At 42.4% G+C, this 7810-nt stretch overlaps 2 pseudogenes; one reads left to right on the top strand and one right to left on the bottom strand.

Moving 5' to 3' along the window:
* Nucleotides 1–435: 435 nt before the first annotated feature.
* Nucleotides 436–1063, bottom strand: LOC101567307 (annotated as a pseudogene).
* A 2618-nt stretch (nt 1064–3681) lies between these two features.
* LOC105743861 lies at nt 3682–4404 on the top strand (annotated as a pseudogene).
* Nucleotides 4405–7810: the final 3406 nt, after the last annotated feature.

Genomic DNA, 7810 nt, shown 5'->3' with positions numbered 1-7810 from the left:
ATGGCATTTGTTCACCACATCTGGAATTCCCAGAGGAACAGCTGATCTGATGAGCAGGCTGAACTGCACTAGGAATGATCTCCTTTCTGTGTGTTCAAGTGTTTTCCTCCCCTTGTAATTTTTAATTATTTTTAAAAATGCACTGAGTTTCAGTTATGCACCAACCACCAAATGGAACCTGACACCAATCTACAGCTCAGCGGCTCCTGCAGGCCAGGTGTCCCTGCACCCAAATCCCTTCTCAGGACTAACAGTGAGTTGGTTTTTTTCTTTACAATTAAAAGTTGAGTAATATTGCACAGGAATACCAGAAACTGCCTCAGTGGAAACAGAAATTATTTGCCTTAAATAAAAACCTGGCTGTAGGCTGCATCTGCGCATGTACAGCATGATGTATGCACACTGTGACCAACCCATGGAGACAGCTTCTGGCACTTAGGACCACAGAGCCGCAACATTTGCCACATGAGAGGAAAGCCGAGGGCAGAGAAGGAGGAAGCGAATCAATGGGGGTTCTGGTTCACTTCTGTTCCAGACCTGGCTGGATAGCCAGTCCAATCCTTCATAGAGTCTGTCCTCACTAGTGGCACAAGTGGCCTGAATGTACCAGTTCCTGTGGCGTGGAGAGTGCAGCCCTGGCTTGTCTGTGATTTTAGCTGCATTCATGGCATTAGGGAGGTCCTGCTTGTTGGCAAACACAAGGAGGACAGCATCCCCAAGCTCGTCCTCAGCCAGCATCCTAATGAGCTCCTCACAGGCCTCATTCACACACTCTCTGTTGTTTTTTCCCCCAAAATGACCAAGCCATGAGTGCTCTGGAAGTACTGGCGCCACAGTGGGAAAATCTTGTCCTGACCACCCACATCCCCATGGTGAAGCTCATGTTCTTGTCTTCAACAGCCTCCACATGGAAACCTACGGTAGGAATGGTGGTCACAACTGCACCAAGCTTCAGTTTAAAAACAATTGTCATCTCTCCAACAGCATCCAAGTCCACTATGAGAGCACACATCTCTTTTTTGCCAAAAAGGCCCTTGAAGAGGTTTGTAAAGATACTCCCCATGCATGTGCATGCAGGGAACCAACACTGGCAAGAGACTTCAGCGGTAGCGGCTCCGAGGCAGGCGTTCATTTCACTCCCACCTTGATATCTTTTCAAAAGAGTGAAAAGCATCATATCATAATGATACATGCACACGCATGTTTGCAGCAGCACAATTTGCAGTACATTCAGAAAGTGTGGTTTTATATACAGTGGAGTTATTTCTCCTCTTAATTTTTTATTCATTTTAATGAGAAAAAAATAAAATAGCAATGAAATAATTGGAGTTATTTGGATTCTTTCACAGAACACATGCATCCATAAAATAATTTCCTTCTCTTTGAAGTTGTTGTTCCATTTTCAGTGTCCAAAGTTCCCTCACCCTCATATTTGGTTGCAGATTCTAATCTACAGTCAAACCCCTTTCTTATTTTTATATGACATGCACAATGGCGGTACTGACCTAGTTAGGGAAGAAAGTAAATATTCTTCTTCAAGGATCTTTTCAATATTCTTTGCAAAATCTAAAAAGCCCATTGGGTTGAGATCACGTTGGGTCTGGCTAGGCAACCAGCCCTGCGAATGCCAGGATTAGAGGCTGGATTACATCAGCAGGGACCCTGTAAGTATGGAGCAAAGGGAACAAGAAGCGAGATGATGTACAGGAAATTTTCTGACCCCTTGCATCTATACATTAGAACAGTTGAAATATTTCATTATGAAAGTGTTTTATCCTTCAACCAAGAAGGTAATAATATCCTCCATAAAGATCGAACATTGCATCTTGACTTGAAGAATACTGTTGCTAGACAAGGAGAATTATCATCAAACCTTAAAATATAATGCAATTTACCTTGCAAGATTTTGAACTTGGCTGGTACCCAGCACTTCTTTCTTCTCTTCTCTTTCTCCCTTCTAGAAGAGTGATGTCTACTTCATGCCTGTCTTATCTTTCCACTTCATAAGCACATAACTTGTATGATTTCACAGGTTTCTAACTAGAGAGTTTTGTTTCCTCAGTATAAACTGTACCATAAATTTCACATACACCTTATTTAAAAGAGCTTTTGTAGTTTAAAACTTTTGCTGGTTTGGGAATTTTTTGTTCTTTAAAATTTATTCAATGGGGTGAATAAATTTCACATCTGAGGAGATGAGTATGGGTAGCTGGGAGACAGGATATTATGGGAAGAACTGCGTCCCTTCAAACACGTCTTTTGAGTTCATCACCAAATGTAGGTATTGATAGCTCTAGACAGGCTCTTTACAGTAGTGATTGAGGTTAAGTAAAGTGACTAGACAAATACTACTCTAGGAATGTATTTTGATGTTCTTACAAGAAGATGAAAAGACATCAGAGAGTTTTCTCTGTTTATCTCTGTCTCTCTGTCTCTCTGTCATCTCTTTCTCTCTCTCTCTCTCTCTCTCTCTCTCTCTCTAATGGATATGGTATACAAGCCAGGAAAAAAACCCACAACAGATCTAGATCACTATCACTTCGATCTTATATTATCTATCTTCAAATAAAATCAATTCATGTTACTGTAGGGTAGGAGACACCACTGCAGTCAACATCCCAGTGGGAACTTTCTGTCTTTAACACATCCCTCCTAACTTCTGGTGGCTGACAATCCTGCTTTTCAGATTCCTTTTTTTCTGCAGATTTATCTCACTATTCTCTTCCTCCTATCTCAAGGTATTTTTCCTTTCTCTGTTCAAATCTCCCTTACTTCACAAGAAAAAATCACTTAATCCCCTAAAATCCCATCTTAACTTGATTGCATCTGCAGAAATGTTACTTCCAAATGCACTCACATTCACAAGTATCAGGGAATAGAATTTCAGCATGAGGGACACACAATTCAATCCATAGGAATGAAACTTTAGTGCTACTTGTGATATTTTTGAAAATGTCTCCAAGCAAGATACAGTGATAACATTTTTAAAAATAAAAATGGATGAACAGTAAAAGGAAGATCTCACTAATATTTTCAACTTATTTTTAATTATTTTTTATTTTTCGAGGAGAGTACAAAATAGTATTCAAACAAAATTGTAAATGAGGAGATGGAAACCAGCACATACCTTTGCACAGAGTCCTGCTGCCTAGCACCTGACCAGCTCTATTTTAAAAAACTGTCAGAATGAAAAAGTCAAGTCATGGAGAAGACCAAAAGCTTTAGGTTTGTGCTGCTACTTGCAATGGAACAGATTATATGGAGTTGTTAAATTTAACTTGGGAAACTTCAAAACTGGTCTATTTGGTGTGTGGAACCTCTTTTTGCTTTCAATACACAATTGCTAATCACTGGTTTTGTATATTTGTTTTCAGCTTTCATTTCAACAAACACTGTAATTATAGTTATTAGAATAGGGCTGGGGAGATGGCTCAGTGGAATAAGTGCTTCCCTGGCAAGTGCAAGAGTCTGAGTTCAATCCCTGTTCCACAAAAACAAATACAGTTATTAGAAAAAAGAACTTTTAACTATTAAATGAATAAGTAAATAAATAAACTTGCCTCAATAATGTTTAGCATTAAAATGGAACCTGAGTTCTTTGAACTGGATGTGGTGGTACTTGGCTCTCATCTAAGAAATGACTCGAAGCATGTATCACATGATTAAGTAATATGACTTTTGTTTGGCATTGCCGACAAGCTCTCTTTCCATCTGAGCCTTGCTCGAGGTCTGGACTACTCTACAGGGGTGATCTATGAAGCTGTGCTACTACAGATCGCAGTCCAGGCAGTGGGAGGTGCCCTTGGTATGGGCAGTGTGCCTGCTGGTGGAAGCTATGATGGACTGGAGGGCATGTCTGAACCCAAACAGCACAAGGTGCCCTGTTCGGGCTCAGCCTTGGAGTGGAGCAAATCTTCTCCATCGTGGAGCAGAGACTAGAGGCTTCAGAGGAGAAGGTACAGACCACAGAAACACAAGTGCTTGTGGCATCTGTACAGAAGAAGCTATTGGAAGAAAGACTGAAGCTTGTCTCAGAGCTGTGGGGTGCTGGTACTAAGGCTGAGCTGCTCTACAAGAACAACGAAAAGTTACTAAACCAGTTCCAGTACTATGAGGAAGTGCTCATCCCCCTGGTGGCCATAATTGATGAGCAGGAGCTCAAGGATGGGGTCATCAAGCTGCATTTCGTGGCCAACAGGGAAGACATGGATGTCCGAAGAGAAGGCCTTGTGGAAGAAATTAGAAGAACAAGCCAGCCTCTCTGCATCTGCTGAGCCAAGCAAACTTATCAGAGGAAGGTGGGACTGACACTATTTGAGGCTAAAGCTGCATTTGTGCTTAAACAGTTTTGCACACTTTTGTGCCCACAAGAAGAACTGAAGAGGGGTCAGAACAGAGACTTTATTTTTATTATGATTGGCAGATGACCGGGCACTGCATCACTTTCAACAGAGTGCTATGGGGTGTCATGGGGAATTAAGCCAGTCCACCTCAGGCCTGACACATCCTCCACAGGGCTCCATTCCAGATGGAACGGATGCCTTCCTGCCATACCTGTCGCCAAAAGGTCAATAAAATGCTTCAACCATTGAAAAAAATTGTTTTTATTTTAGAAAAGCCTGAAGGTTTCTATAATGTAATATTTCAAATGCTGACATATGATTAAATTAAAACAATATCACATTTGAGTGACTTCCATCCCAGTGGGTTAATGTCAAAAAGTCATGACAGCTGATACTTGTAACTCTGCCAGACCTTAGTCTCCAGGACCTGCTTTTGTTTCAGAACTTCAGGGTGGCTCAGGGGACATTGTCCAATATCTGGAGTGAGCTGTTCCAGCATGCAGTGCATCAGTTGGGCCTTGGTGAAAGCCATTACCACTGTACACCAAACAACTGTGCTGCTTGCAAGTTCCATGCCAAATAGGTGAAGGGATGGATGGTACTGAATCGAAAGCCAAATCTTAGGTTTCATTAAATTTGTAGAATCTTGAGCCAAAGACCACTCACTTTTTCAGTACATCCAGAGGTCTGTCACTCTTGCTGGAGTATTGGAGGCCTTGGCCATACACAGAGTCCATAACACTATCACATCTGTAGTCAGCAAAATAAAATGGTACTTTAAGTGTAAGTGTCCTTTGTTAGGGACAACTGGCTTTTCCAAATTTCCTCAAGATGAAAACTTAACTGCCACCCCCTCTTCTCCATAGTCTAGATGAAAGGAGGGAACACAAAGATGCTGCCCAGGAACTCAAGCCCCACAGGGAGCAAGCCTGAAGTGTTGTCCTCTTTTCTTTTGTACCTTCTCCCCTCTCCACGTTTCTATGAAAGACCTTGCACACCTAGACTCTGTCAGTTGATGATTTGAGGCCAAGGCAGCACCTCCATCCCCTTAGAGTGAGATGTAGAAAAAGTCTTTCTCTTTCTCCCCAAAATAAATTGCTTTCTTTAGTTTGTCCAGGAGTGAGCAGGGGGACCTGACAGGCTGGTACCCCACCAACCTTAAACTCTTATGGCTTTCTGCATCTTCTTGTGTCACTACTCTAAGCCACAATTAAAGTCTACGAGAATGGGGATTTTCCTTAGCTCTGAATTGGGAAGTTACCCAGTGACATGCCTATATACAATGATGGGGTCATATCTGTGTGTGCCATTGATGAACCCAACCATCCCCTTCTCAGATACCTCCTCGAGTTGCAGCCCCTTTAGTATACCCCCAGGGCTTCCACTCTACCTGCATCCAGGACAGGAGGTTCCCAGATGGAGTCCTGAGCCTCCTTTACATATGGTGAATGTGCTCTTCAGCTTCATGTAAGGAGGACCAAAACTGAGGGCTTCTCTGTGTTAATGAAATGGGACCGTCACACACAAGTGAAGCATTACACTAGGTGACCCATGTATACAACAAGTCCAGAATAAGCATTATCAGGCTCCTTTCTTTCTGACCACACTGTACAGGTCCTTCTATGAGCACCTCAGTTTCCAAACAACAAACTGGATCATTGAGTGATTCCAGATGGTGCTGAGCTCCCCTAGTCTAGCAGATGGTGTACAAACCTTTGCAATAGCATATCCAGCACCTGCTGCATGGTGCCAAATATTTGGTAGGTTTTAAAAAATTTGGGGAGGAATACGTCATTCCCATTATGTGTGGATGGCACAAGAGAGTTGACCATAATCTCCCTTATATCAGTCTTTGGAAGTTCAAGGCAAGCTCGAGTATGCACAGTCTGACCTGCCACCTTTTCACCCTGGAGCGGGACCATGGAAACAGTAGTTGTATAAATCACGTGTCTGTCTGTGGGACCAGCACTCTACACAATATCAGAGGAGGAGAGACTTACTTGGTCTCACAGATTTAGAGAGTTTATTTCATGGTTAGTTGGCCCCAAGGCTGAAATGCCAAGATCCAGGGTAATAGCAGAGGAAAGTGGTTCCCAAAGCTGCCCGAAAGCAGTAGGAAAAGAACAAAGGAGATTGGGGTAAAATATACCCTCCAGAGTCGCAGGGACAGTGACCCTCCTCCTCCACTTCAGCAACAATTCCTAAAAACACGTTCAGCGATGGCATTGTAGTGCATTGGTACATCGATGAATATGTCACCCACACAATCTCATCAACTCCAAAGGCCTCAATTCTAGATCCATGAGACATGTGGGGTCATTTTACTTTTAAACCACACCTTAAAAATGGTCAAATGACTCTGCCACATAATGATATGAGAACTTCACAAATTTTGTGTTGACTCTTAATGGTGTGCATGGAAACACACACACACACACACACACACACACACACACACAGATGTTTTGGACCCACACAGGGAGATTGGAGCAGTGTGCTGGCCTTTGCTAAACTGTCCTCAGCTACTCTTTTCCCCACTTTGACTCCTCTGAGAAAAGGGTCACAGGAAGCAGATTAGTTGGGCACCCCAGTTTCTCCAGTTTTGGCTGAGTCCTCCTCTGCGAGGTCCCCTAGGGCCTGAGACTTGGGAAGTCTGGAAGCAACAAAAAAACATCTTCACATGTACTATGTCTCCAGACAAGTGAGCAGGCATCAGTTCTGTTTTGTGCTGCTTAGCAACAGAGTTCCAAGCACTACCTCATCATGAAGGAAGTGAGGTCATTGACTGGGGTCTCCTTAACTGATCTTTTCCTCATACTGGACTTCAAACAGCCCTGGGGCTGCTGGCCAACCCTGACCCACACCAGTACACAACCAGAAAAAAGAGAGACATAAAAACACTTTACCCACCCTCCCCCAGGTAGGCTAGGGCTTAGCTACCACCCAAGGAAACAGATGAACCCTGCCAAGCTTACTCAGGATTAGGGTTAGATGTCAGGGCTTAGGACTACATGTTAGGGTCAAGCTTTTTTGTGAGGGTGAGAGTTTGATTTACACATTAGGGTCAGAATGAGTGTTTAAGATTCAGAGTTAGGGTTTAAGTTAAATGTTTAGTGTTTGATGAAGGGTTATGATTTAAGGGTATAGGTAGGGATTAGGTCCTGGTTTAGAGCTAATGTGTTATGATTACAGTTAAGTTTAGATTAGAGTTAGATTTATGTGTTATTGCTTGAGTCATTGAGAGGACTACATCATGGTTTAGTGCTAGGGCTTTGGTTGAAATAGGGTTAGAGTGAGAAGTTAATTGTGCTGACAGCTGTTGGTTACCTCAAAATGTTAGAGTTAAGGGTTAGGGTTAGAATTACCTTCATGGCTATATTGGTAATAAGAGAAGTTTGACTAAATTTGGAAACATAAAAGATTTTCAATTGAATTAATTTCTGCTCTAATCTTTATGATTTCCTCGC

Source organism: Octodon degus, unplaced genomic scaffold (assembly GCF_000260255.1).
Source record: "Octodon degus isolate 3935 unplaced genomic scaffold, OctDeg1.0 scaffold00178, whole genome shotgun sequence".
Taxonomy (NCBI): Eukaryota; Metazoa; Chordata; class Mammalia; order Rodentia; family Octodontidae; genus Octodon; species Octodon degus.
The sequence above is the reverse complement of the archived record's forward strand: the minus strand, read 5'-3'. Positions and strand labels throughout refer to the sequence as shown.